This window comes from Tamandua tetradactyla, chromosome 3 (assembly GCF_023851605.1).
Source record: "Tamandua tetradactyla isolate mTamTet1 chromosome 3, mTamTet1.pri, whole genome shotgun sequence".
NCBI lineage: Eukaryota > Metazoa > Chordata > Mammalia > Pilosa > Myrmecophagidae > Tamandua > Tamandua tetradactyla.
Genome location: NC_135329.1, coordinates 178,346,890 through 178,359,829, shown reverse-complemented (window position 1 = coordinate 178,359,829; position 12,940 = coordinate 178,346,890). Strand labels below are relative to the sequence as shown.

At 36.7% G+C, this 12,940-nt stretch overlaps 1 protein-coding gene across 1 annotated transcript in view; it reads right to left on the bottom strand.

Moving 5' to 3' along the window:
* Window positions 1-12,940, bottom strand: part of ABI2 (abl interactor 2) — a 200,066-nt gene that overhangs the window by 186,069 nt on the left and 1,057 nt on the right.

Genomic DNA, 12,940 nt, shown 5'->3' with positions numbered 1-12,940 from the left:
TAATATAAGTGATTCAAACTTTTTTTTTGTAAGGCTGGCTTGCCCTTCTAGTAGGATAAAAGGTCTTGAAGAGGGAGAAGAAAAATCATTTACACACAACATCATCTGCTGACAGAAGACTGGTGAAAGAGGCTGGCATCATTTGTAGGTTTCCCACAGTCAACATTGTTTTGTAGGTTCTAGAAGTTCCTAACAATGCATCTCCTTACCTTTATTCAAAGCCTTCCACCAATAATGCGATAATGCCAAATTACAGTCCAGAGGAACAATAAAAGAAAAACAGTCTCAAATTATACTTATTTCAGACCCCACTAATTCAAAATTTACAACAAAGCTTCTTTACAGCAATCAGATAATGTAACACAATTAGAGTGATAGCTTCATGAGTTACTAACTGTTCTGGTTTGCTAGCTGCCGGAATGCAACACACCAGAAACGGATTGGCTTTTAATAAAAGGGGATTTATTTTGTTGGTTCTTCAGAGGAAAGGCAGCTAACTTTCCACTGAGGTTCTTTCTTACATGGAAGGCACAGGATGGTCTCTGCTGGTCTTCTCTCCAGGCCCCTGGGTTCCAGCAACTTTCCCCGGGGTGACTTCTTTCTGCATCTCCAAAGGCCTGGGCTGAGCTGCAAGTGCTGAGATGAGGAATGCCAAGCTGCTAGCAGTGCTATGTTGCAATCTCCCATTTAAGCACCAGTCAATTAAGTCAGACGTCACTCATTGCAGCAGACACACCTCCTAGCTGACTGCAGATATAATTGGCAACAGATGAGGTTCACGCACCATTGGCTTATGTCCTCAGCAACAAGACTAGGTATGCTCACCTGACCAAGTTGACAACTGAATCTAACTAACACACTAACCATTGATTTACCAGCCTGGTCAGAGGTCCAGTAAGTATTTTTAAATAAATGAACAGGAAGAAAAAAATAAAATAAAAAATTTAAAACATTCTTTTTCCCAATAAAAATTTATTGAACACTATGTACTGAAAACAGCAGGCAAAAATGAATATAATTCCTCTCTTTGCAGAATTTTAGTTTAGTAGAGTCAGAGATTAGTTTGAGTTTACAAATTTGATTTTTAAAAATAGGAATATCTCTTCTGCTTACTTCCCTGGAATGCTGTAGATCAGCTTAGGCATTTGTTGAGCATACACCACATAATAAGCCCTTGTACTAAGTAAAACCAACTGAATTGCTACATAAACCCTAAAGCACCAGCCACATATGAAGTAATAGTGTTAACTCTTAGGTCATATCTACATTAAATATGTGGGACAGAAGAAAGTATTAGCCAATTTTCATTTTTCTGGGCATAAATCTAGAAACCCTTCATGTTTGGAAAACATATTTACTTCCCTTCCCACAAACAGATATTTTTTATAGCTTCCTAGAAAAGAGCTAATTTATTCATTTAACAAATATTTACTGAGTGCCTATTTTGTGCCAGGCACCATTTCAGGTGTTGACACTGAAAAAGAAATAAAAAATCCCTGAAGCTTATATTCCAGTGGAAGGAGACAGGCAAATAATAAAATATATAGAGTGTTAAATAGGTAATATAAAGAAAAATTGAGAACAGGGAAGGGAAGATGCAAGCAAGAGGCAGGAGTATGTTACAGTACAATCAGGAAAGGCTCAACACTCACTGAGAAAGTGACAGATGAGCAAAATTCTAAAGGAGTTCTATCTGGGGGATAAACAGTCCAAGTAAAGGGCATAGCCAGTGCAAAGTACAAATGCCCAGAGACAGAAGCATCCCTGATAAGTCAAAAAAAAAAAAAAAAAAAAAAAGAAGGAGGTCAAATTGGCTAGAGTAGAGTGAGCAAAGGAGAGAGGAAAAATACTGAGGTCAAGGCTAGGAGGCAAACCATCTGAGGCTTGTAGACTATATTTTTATTTTTTATTTATACACATTCCATATCCACCAAACATACACTTTCCCAATGACTTTAAAAAATCTGGTTTTACAATGGGTGAGACAGGAAGTCTCTGGAGGGTTTATTTTTTCATTTTTGTTTTTTAATGCAATTCTATTGAGATATATTCACACAGCATAGAAACCATCAAAGTATACAATCACTGGTTCACAGTATCTTCAGATGGTTGTGGTTTAACCCCAAGATCAAATTTAGAACACTTTCATTATTCTTTTGAAGCATTTTGAGCAGAGGAATGACATGTGGCTTAGGCTATTAAAGGATATCTTTGGGTGCTGTTCTAAAGAACAGAAGCAGGGAGACTAGCTAAAAGGCTACCGCTATCATCTACGTGAGGGATGATGGTGACTTGGCCCAGTTGGTAGTAGTGGAGATGGTGGGAACTAAATTCTAGACACACATTGAAGACAGCGCCAACAGCACTTGTTACCCAGTGCAAAATAAAAAATTAAAGGATGTGTACCAACGTTTGTAGGCTAAGTTTTAGGGATGATGGAGTTGCCATTCACTGATACAGGACAGACTACTGGGTAGAAGTTATGTTCAGGTATTATGGTAGGCTGAATAAAGGCCTCCCAAATATGACCACATTCTAATCTCCAAAACCTGTGATTATGTTATCTGACATGGCAAAAGGTGACTTTTAGGGATGTGATTAAGTTAATACTGAGATGGGAGATTATCCTAGATTATCTGGACAGCCCAGTGTAATCACAAGGGTTCTTGTAAAAGGGAGACACAAAGTGTACATGGTGGTGATTAAATGTACAAATTAAAAATGTTTTTGCATGAGGAAGAACAAAGGAATGTCAGTATTGCAGGGTGTTCAAAATAGACAGTAACAGGAAAAAGTACAATCAACATAAACTAGGGTCTATGGTCAACAGTAACACTGTGATATGCTTCCACTGAATGTAACAAAGGCATTATGCCAAAACTAAATGTCAACAGGCAGGGAGATTGGGAAAGAGGTATAAATTCTGTGTAGAAGAAAAGGATATGTCTTCACATAGAGTACGGTGGCATATCTATACACTTAGGCTGGACTGTATGATGTGTGAATAAACTATTTAAAAATCAACAAAGAGAAGTGCTAGAGAAAATGCTGAGAAAGAAATGTACTTATTCACTGTCGGTAGGGAAATGAGATGAGCAGCCCTTTGGAGGGCAGTGTGGTGGTTCCACAGTATGCTAGGGGTGGGTTTGCCATATGATTCTGAAACCCCATTGCTCAGTTTATATCTGAAGAAACTGAGTGTGGGGACGTGAATGGACATTTGCACACTGGTGTTTCTGGCAGCTGTGTTCGTGGTCCAAAAGGAATGGAGGTGGCCTTAGGGTACAACAACCGAGGAATGGAAGGGGGAACCTATGGTATATACATACAGTGAACTACTGAGTAGGTGCAAGAAGGAATGAAGTTGTGAGTAGGTGCAAGAAGGAATGAAGTTGTGAGGCATGCAACCAGATGAATGAACTATGTTGAATGAAAGTTCAGGAACAAAAAGACAAATATTATCATGCCTCAATCATACGGACTAACTATAACATAAAAATTCAGTGAACTAACATTGAGAGCATAGGTTATCAAGCTGGGGCTTATTTGTTTTTTAGGTTTTTTTTTTAATTTATTAATTTTTTAAAAATTTAACAAACAAAAATATTCTTAACATATGATCATTCCATTCTACATATATAATCAGTAATTCACAATATCATCACATAGTTGCATATTCATCATCATGGTCATTTCTTAGAACATTTGCGTCAATTCAGAAAAAGAAATAAAAAGACAACAAAAAAAGAAATAAAATGAAAACGGAAAAAAAAAAGATTATACATACCATACGCCTTATCCCTCCCTTTCATTGATCACTACTAGCATTTCAAACTAAATTTATTTTAACATTTGTTCCCCCTTTTATTTTTATTCCATATGTTCTACTTGTCTGTTGACAAGGTAGGTAAAAGGAGCATCAGACACAAGGTTTTAGCTGGGGCTTATTAAAAGGTCCTAGACAGTAAGCTTTTATAGCATTCACAAATATTCAGGAGGTATAATTGTTAATTCTAAATTTTACTGAGCTGTTTGTATATAACACGGGCTTTCCCAGAAACTTTGAATATTTTGTAACACCTGAGACTCAGAACTATAGTTTTGAAGCTACGAAAGTCAGCACTACCACATACAGGAACTTTTTAAAAAATTGAAAAACTGATCAGACGTTGAGTAGATATATGAATGAAGGTGATCTGGACAGAACTAAGGTATATCAAAAGACTGGGTAAAGGATGATATCGTCCATATTTTCAAACTTCAATTTCTGTGTGAGACTAAAGGGAGAGATGGTTATTCGGTGCAAAATTTATATTTTGGGTAGCACATTACCTAGTTTAACTTGTATGGTCAGTTTAGTTGAACACTGTAAGTCCATGGAATCTTGAATAGGACATGAGATTTTGTTGGTTTGTTCAGGTTAGTGTGATACCCCGATAAATCCCAGAATGATCTGAGTAATGAATAGAGAAGTATTTGCAAAGTCCCCTCGGGGGAATAGAGAGAAAGGGGGAAATATTCAACGTCCCCATTTGGAGAATTTCTGATACTCTAGTGGGGACAACCAAATCAGTAGGCTAAGCCCTCTATCTTGGGGTTCACTGCTGTATTAGCTAGGGTTCTCTAAAGAAACAGAATAAGCAGGAAATATCCATAGATACAAAATTTATAAAAGTGTCTCACATAACTTCTGAGGAAGGTCGAGTCCAAAATCTGTAGGGGAGGCTGTGAAACTGACGACTGTGATGAAGGGCCTGGACGAACTCCACAGGAGAGGCTTGCCACCAAAGCAGGAAGAGAGACTGTCTCTTCTGAATCCTCCTTAAAAGCCTTCCAGTGATTAGATTAAATATCATTCACTGCAGAAGATACTCCCCTTGGCTGATGACAAGTGCAATCAGCTGTGGATGCAGCCTGATCATGATTTAATTCTATGAAATGCCCTCATAGGAACAGACAGGCCAGCACTTATCCAACCGAACAAATGGGTTGACACATGAACCTGACCATGACAGCCCCTATGAAACTTATTTCTGCAAAGGATAGGCTAAGCCCACTTAAAATTAGGCCTAAGAGCCACCCCCAGAGACTCTATTTTGTTGTTCAGATGCGGCCTCCCTCTCTAAGCCAACATAGCAAGCGAACTCACTGCCTCCCCTCCATATGCAGGACATGACTTCCAGGGGCGTAAATCTCCTTGTCAACGTACAACAGAAATCCTGGGATGAGCCAGGACCTGTCATCAAAGGATTAAGAAAATCTTCTTGACCAAAACTGGGAAAAGAGAAATGAGAAAAATAAAGTGTCTATGGCAGAGAGATTTCAGAGTCGAGACGTTATCCTTCAAGTTATTCTTACACATTATATAGATATCCCTTTTCAGTTTATGGTGTATTTGGGTGACTAAAGTACCTGAAACTGTAGAGCTATGTCCCAGTAGCCTTATTTCCTGAAGATGACTGTATGATATAACATTTACAATGTGACAGTGTGATTGTGAAAACCGTGTCTGATGTTCTCTTTATCTAAGGTATGGACAGATGAGTAAAAAATACAGATTAAAAAATAAACAAATAATAGGGGGATAAAGGTTAAAAAATATTGGGTAGATGGAAATACTAGTGGTCAATCAGAGGGAGGGGTAAAGGGTATGGTATGTGTAAGTTTTTTCTTTTTTCTTTTTATTTCTATTTCTGGAGTCATGCAAATGTTCTAAAAAATGATCATGGTAATGGGGGTGAATGGATAGTTTCAGTGGTAGAATTCTTGCCTGCCATGCAGGCGATCCAGGTTCAATTCCAGGTCCATGCACTTTCCAAAAAAACAAACAAACAAACAAAAATTCAACAAAGGGTGCTGCAATAACGGGATAGTCACATGGAAAAAATAATGAAATGTGACCCCGCCATAACGAATACAAAATAAAAATGATCATGGTATAAATATACAACCTGATGATACCTGTAAGCCACTGATTATATACCATGTATGGAATGTTTGTATTTTAAGAATGTTTGTGTATACATGCTGTTTTGTCAATAGAAACATTTTTTAAAAAAAAGAACTTATGATTTATGTTACGTTTTATCAGTAAAAATATTTTTTTAAGTTAATAAATCTTCCTTAAAATAATAAAAAAAAGAAAAGAAAAATGAGGGGGGCACGAGGGTCAGAATCAGAGAAGACAAGATGACGGAAGCAGAAGGGACAGAAGAAATGATAATGGAAGCAGAGATCAGAATGATGCCATCGATGATTCGGAAGACAGAAGAGCATAATGAGCTAAGGAATACATAGGCAGCAATTAGAAGGTGGAAAAGGCAAGGAAGATGATTCTGCCCTACAGCTAGTTTCAAGAAAGAATGCAGCCCCGCTGACCCATTTTAGATTTCTGACCTCCAAACCGTAAAAAAAAAATAAATTTGTGTTGTTTTAAGCCACTAAATTTGTGGTACTTTGTTAGAGCAGCAATAAAGAAATTAATAGATATGCTATGTGAATATTTCAAAAATAAAAACTCAATGTAGTATCAGAATTTCATACAGTCACAAAAATTTCATGTAGAATTTGAAAATAATATCATCAGGATCTATACATAGATCATAGACCTTTTCTAAATTTTTAAATTAATTTTTAAATTTTTTTTAAAAATATGAAAACAAAGAAACACAAACATTAACATATGATCATTCGGCTCTACATATATAATCAGTAATTCACAATTTCATCACATAGTTGCACATTCATCATCATGATCATTTCTTAGAACATTTGCATCAATTCAGAAAAAGAAATAAAAAGACAATAGAAAAAAAATTCATACATACCATATGCCTTACCCCTCCCTTTCATTGATCACTAGCATTTCAATCTAAGTTTATTTTAATATTTGTTCCCCCTATTATTTATTTTTATGGCGTATGTTTTACTCGTCTGTTGATAAGGCAGATAAAAGGAGCATCAGACACAAGGTCTTCACAATCACACAGTCACACTGTGAAAGCTATATCATTATACGATCATCTTCAAGAAACATGGCTACTGGAACACAGCTCTACATTTTCAGGCAGTTTCCTCCAGCCTCTCCATTACATCCTGACTAACAAATGATTAGATCATAGACTTATATGTAAAACCTAAAACTATGAAACATCTAGAAAATATAAGAGATAATTTTTGTGACTTTGAGATAAGCAAAGATTTCTTGGTTAAAACACCAAAAAAGCATGAAACAAAAAAGAAAGCCGATAATTGGACTTCATTCATCAAAACTGAAAACTTCTACTCTATAACAGATACTAAGAAAAATAAAAAGACAAGTCATAGACTATGATAAAATATTTGCAAATATTCATTCCTAATAAAGGGTTTGTATCCAAAATACAAAACCTCTAGAAACTCAGCAGTACAAAAATACTTTAAGAGGGACAAAAGATTTTAACAGACACTTCAACAAAGATGATATACACATGGCAAACAGGCACATGAAAAAATGCCCAACATAATTAATCATTAGACAAATACAAATTAAAACCTATGAGATATCAGTAACATCTATCAGAAAAGCTAAAATTAAAAAAAAACTGAGAAAATCAAGTACAGACAAGAATGAATGCAGAGCAAATGGCATTTCACTGGTGGGAATGCAAAATGGCACCATCATTTTGGAAATGAGTTTGTCAGTTTCTTAAAAAGTTAAACATACATGTACCATACAACCTAGTAATCTCACTCTTAAGTATTTCCTCTCAAAGTAAAGAGAAGGTGAGAACTGATCAATTCAGTCAGTAAAGAAAAAAGCCCTTTTTTATTCAGAAAGTCTACTTTTTACATAGACAGCAAAAGAATAGCAAAAGGTGATAACACTTGTCTTGCAGAGCTCTAATGCAAAGCAACACCAAAACAAAAGGGGCCAGATGATTACAACATGAATACAACATTCTCAATGCTTTATAGCTGCAGCTGTGTCCTAAAAGGGTAGGCAAAAGCATCATATCTCATCAGAATCTGTAAGGAGATAAGAAACATTATGACAGTTACCTTGATAGATAAGGAAGTGTGAGAAAACACCTCACAGTAGATCTCACAAGCCTCCCATGCTCTCATATTCCAAGATCACAAAGTACAAAGTGCTCTGCTAAAAATCAGATCAGTTGCAATTCAAAACTTTCTATGTAGCTTGTGTGAATGCACGCAATGTCACAAATTTCAGGGAATAGGGCCATTCAGTGAAATTTACCCCAAAGATATAGAGACATATATCAATACCAAGACCTGCATGCAAATATTTATAGCTGTATTCATCACTGGTTAAAATGGAAAAAAGTTCATAAATCCAGGAACTGGTGAATGGGTAAACAAATTGTGATTAAGCCACATACTAGAATACTGCTCAGTAATAAAAACAAATGAACTGCTGGGTGCATGGGTGGTTTAGTGTAGAATGCTCACTTTTGATGCGGAGACCTGGGTTCCATTCATGCACCATGCACCCACTCACCCCAAAAAAAAAGAAAAACAACAAATGAACTATCAACACAAAACATGGATGATTTTCAAATGCATTACCCTAAGCGAATAAGCCAAACTAAAAAGGCCACATACTTTGAAATTCCATTTATATGGTAATCTTGAAAAGGCAAAAACTATAGGAACAGAAAATATAATAGTGTTTGCCAAAGGCTGGGATGGGAGAATATTAACCACAAGGAAAATGTCTTATTATGGTAGTTATTATAAAAATAAGTTTCATAAGAGTAAGCCTTAACTACCCCTCATGGTGGGGTTGAGAGTGTGCCCCGGAGATGGCAGAGAGCCTGGGTACAGCCCTGATCCTTGGAGAGGGTGGAGCCGAGAAAAAGGTAGTCTCCCCAGTGTCCTCCAAGGTTGCATTCAGAGGACATTGGGCCTCTGCATAGGCCCCTGGAAAGGGTGGGACTGCTGCTTTCTAAAGCCCCAAAGATCAATGACTCTCAGACTTCGAAATCTAATGGACTTTGCCCTAAAGATTTTCGAAACTGTATGGGTCCAGTGACCCCTGTATTCCTTCCTCCCTATGAAAATGGGTATATGTACCCTATGACTGTTCCTACTTTGTATGTTGGCAGCAAATAACTCGTTCTGAGTTTCACGGGGCCAGAGCCAGAGGATAATTTTTCCTCAGAACAGACCACGCCTGTAACTTAACTTTGATAGGAGTATACTATTTCTAATTTTGTATTTCATTTGTATTGTTACTGAAATGGTTTAAGAATTTCTAATATTGTGATGGAATCAATGCACCTTGTATGGGAAAAACATGTCTTTCTTAGGGTCCAGAGGGTGGAATGTGCTGGTTTGAAAGATATATGTACCCTAAAAAAGCCATGTTTTAATCCTAATTTCATTTTGTAAAGGCAGCCATTTTTTATAATCCCTATTCAGTACTGTATGTTGGAAACTTCAGATTATCTCCATGGAGATGTGACTCACTCAAGAGTGGGTGTTAAACTGGATTGTAGTGGGTCTTGATTACTTTACTGGAATCTTATAAAAGAGGAAACATCTTGGAGAAAGCAGGAGATTCACAGAGAGCAGAGAAGAACGACAGAGCCATGAGAAAGCCACAATAGAGAATGCCACAGGACCACGAAGCAGAGAGTCCACCAGCCAGCGACTTCTGAAGAAGGAAAATGCTCCCAAGGAGCTGGAGAGGAAGCTAGTAGATGACACAGTGTTCGCCATGTGACCTTCCAGCTGAGAGAGAAACTATGACTGTGTCCGCCATGTGCCTCTCCACTTGAGAGGAAAACCCTGAACTTCACCAGCCTTCTTGAATCAAGTTATCATTCCCCTTAGATTGGACATTTCTATAGACTTGATTTAATTGGGACATTTCTACAGCCTGAAAACTGTTAACTTGCAATTATTAAATTCCCCTTTTTAAAAGCCATTCCATTTCTGGTATACTGCATTCTGGCAGCTAGCAAACTAGAATGGTATGGTAGTCCATGACAAACTCTGGGATCTGTCCTGTAACTACTTGTTAAAAGGGGCTTTGAAAAGTATTGCATTTTTCTTTCTTTGCTTTGTATATATTATATTATACAATTTAAAATGTTTAAAAAAAAAGTAAGCAAAGAGAAATTCTGGAGTTGAAGAAAACAATAAAATATTAAAAAGTTAGTGTAAGTTTGTCAAAATTCATAGACCTGTATACCTAAAAAGGGTAAACTGTAGTGTATCTGTATGAAACCTCAGTAAGCCTGACTTTATTAAATCAAATGAGGAAAAAAAATCCATGTTATAAATGATTCAAGGTAAAGTTGCTTTGTGGTCCAAAATTTCTGCAGAATATACTACTTGTATAAAAAAAATAAGCAGGCGGCCGCTATGGTACAGACAAGATGGAGGCTGGTGGGACTGTCGCTGTAGCACCCAAGTGCCAGCTTCTGCCCTATGTGCTACATAAGTGGAGCTCTTTCTCCTCCACCTACCTTCCCAACTTATCTTTGAGGGAAGGATCAGATGCAACTTCAATTTACATATAGACGGAGAAACTGGCCTAGTAAAGTTTAACATCTGTGAAGACCCTGACATATTCATCCTGGACCATTGTCCCACAAGCCCAAATATATTTTTATAAACAAAACAAGTTATATATATAATATGTTTTTTTATGTTACTAAACAAAGTGACAATCTGTGAAGCATACTCAAGGAAATTTCATTGGAGACTAAAAGAGATCTATTTAATGATTCAGCGTTCATATTCATTTAAGTCCTATTTTCTATGTATAATTCCATCATCACCTTTGATCTTTCCATACCTCTAATTGCGGTTGTATGAGCTATGACCAATTTTAAATTTTTGATACTGGAAGGGTCTGTCACTAATATGGGGTAGGGAGACGGAACTGTCTGATGTTCTGGAGAGAGTGGGCTAAAGTTCAGGACTTATATGGACCATCTGGAGGTTACAGGTTTCTGGAAAGTTACTCTAGTGCCTGGAACCCTTGTGGAATCTCATATATTGCCCTAGGTCTTTAGGGTTGGCTGGAACTCTTTATTCTTCTTTATAGGCAAAAATCATACTCCACAAAATAAGACAAGTGTCTTGTTGGTTAATTAAAGCTAGTGGTTAAGGCATGATGCTATAATAAGGTTAAACTGACCATTTGATCTCTGATCCCAACAATTAACTTTCATTGATAAACTTCCATGTATTGCAGGGTCATGGGGGACATCAAAATCCCTGCTGGACAGTTCTTTGCTCACAAAGGAACCCAGCCAAACCTGTAGCTGGATCAGCACAAATCCATGGTCACCACATTCTATCTATCACCTATACCACAAACAAACCAAAAAAAAGCTGTCATTGTGATAGAGAGCATCAATAATACATCTACTGGATCCTAAAGAAAGAAAGACGAAAATCTAAGAGGTGCAAGTATAAAATCTACTTCAGATCTTAAATTGTAAATATACAATATTTTAAAACCCAAACCCATTTCTATCAAATCAATATTTATACTACGAATTTTTAAAAACCCACCACACTAATTTTTGAGTCCTCATAAGACAGCTAATGATGGGAATAACATTTCTCTTTTGTATAAAATATATAAAGAAATATATAAAATATACAAAAAGAAGACAATCTCTGATTTCCTTAACCTCTCAGCTTTATTAATCCAGGTACTAACCTTTACATAGCAGTTGTAATCTTAAAGAAATTGAACCTTTTAATTATAACAAAGTACTTTTTCCAAACAAAGACAATTCTGTTTCTTCTAATACTTTCTGGTAATAACTGCAACCCAATCACTTTTCCACTCTCAATTTCTTTTCTGACCTACAACTCTTCCCATAATGCACTGCATGAAGCAATGGAATTATCACTTCAATCCTTTAAATTTTGTCTCTTCTACTACAGATTGTGAATTTCCTATGGGCAGCAACATTTCCCCACCAGCAGCAGAGTAAATTACCACACTACATTGTATTAATTTGCTCACAAACCAGCTTCTCCCACTAACCAGGCTATAACACCCTGTAGGCACTAGATGTACCACCAGACTTTGACATAGTGACAGGCAAATAGAAGACTTGAATAAATTCAGTGAGTAAATAAGCAACTGAACTTTTTAATCTCTCCTACTCCACTGACAGAAAACTACTCTGGAAATAAGAATATCTTTATTTGTTTGTATTAATCTTTGACCTAAGCACTAGCCATACTTTCAACAGCCCCCCTGGAGGCAAAACGCTTGGATTATGCCTGGTGCGTTCTCCAAAAGAAACGCTCCCAGCAATACAGAATTCAGTATATGTCTAATCAAGTAAAGTATTGCAATACCATCCTTAATTAACCAATCATACCTACAAAATTTATGAACTTATAAACTGTTACACCTTCAAAAAAATTTTACACTAAGACTTGAGAAGGCTTCCCAATATAGCTGATGTTAAGGATGCCTGGGGAGAGGAGCCCGGAACAAAAAAAAAAAAGATCAAAGCGAAGAAACAATTTAACATACTGCTTTGATTTCCACCTTTAACCCAAGAGAATTCAAATGAGAAAGAAAAAAATGGAGGCAAAATCTGAATTCAAAATTAATAAACCACAAAGACAACAAACGACGCTGAATTTACAAACTGTGAGTTTTAAATGCTATCCTTTCAAATAATTTTTAAAGGGCTTGTTGGTTTTTTAATTCATTGAATCTTTGCTTCATCAGGAGCAGCTGGATCTCATCTCACCCAATACCCGCCTCCCCCAACACACACACACGCACACACACACACACCTCGCTAACACACACACACACACACACACACCACACACACACACACACACACACAACACCTCGCTACCTTTATGAGTCCTGTGCCAAACCATCCATCACGGGAAAAATTAAACCGTTTTCCTAATTCTTTTTTTAAAAAAACAGTCAAAATTC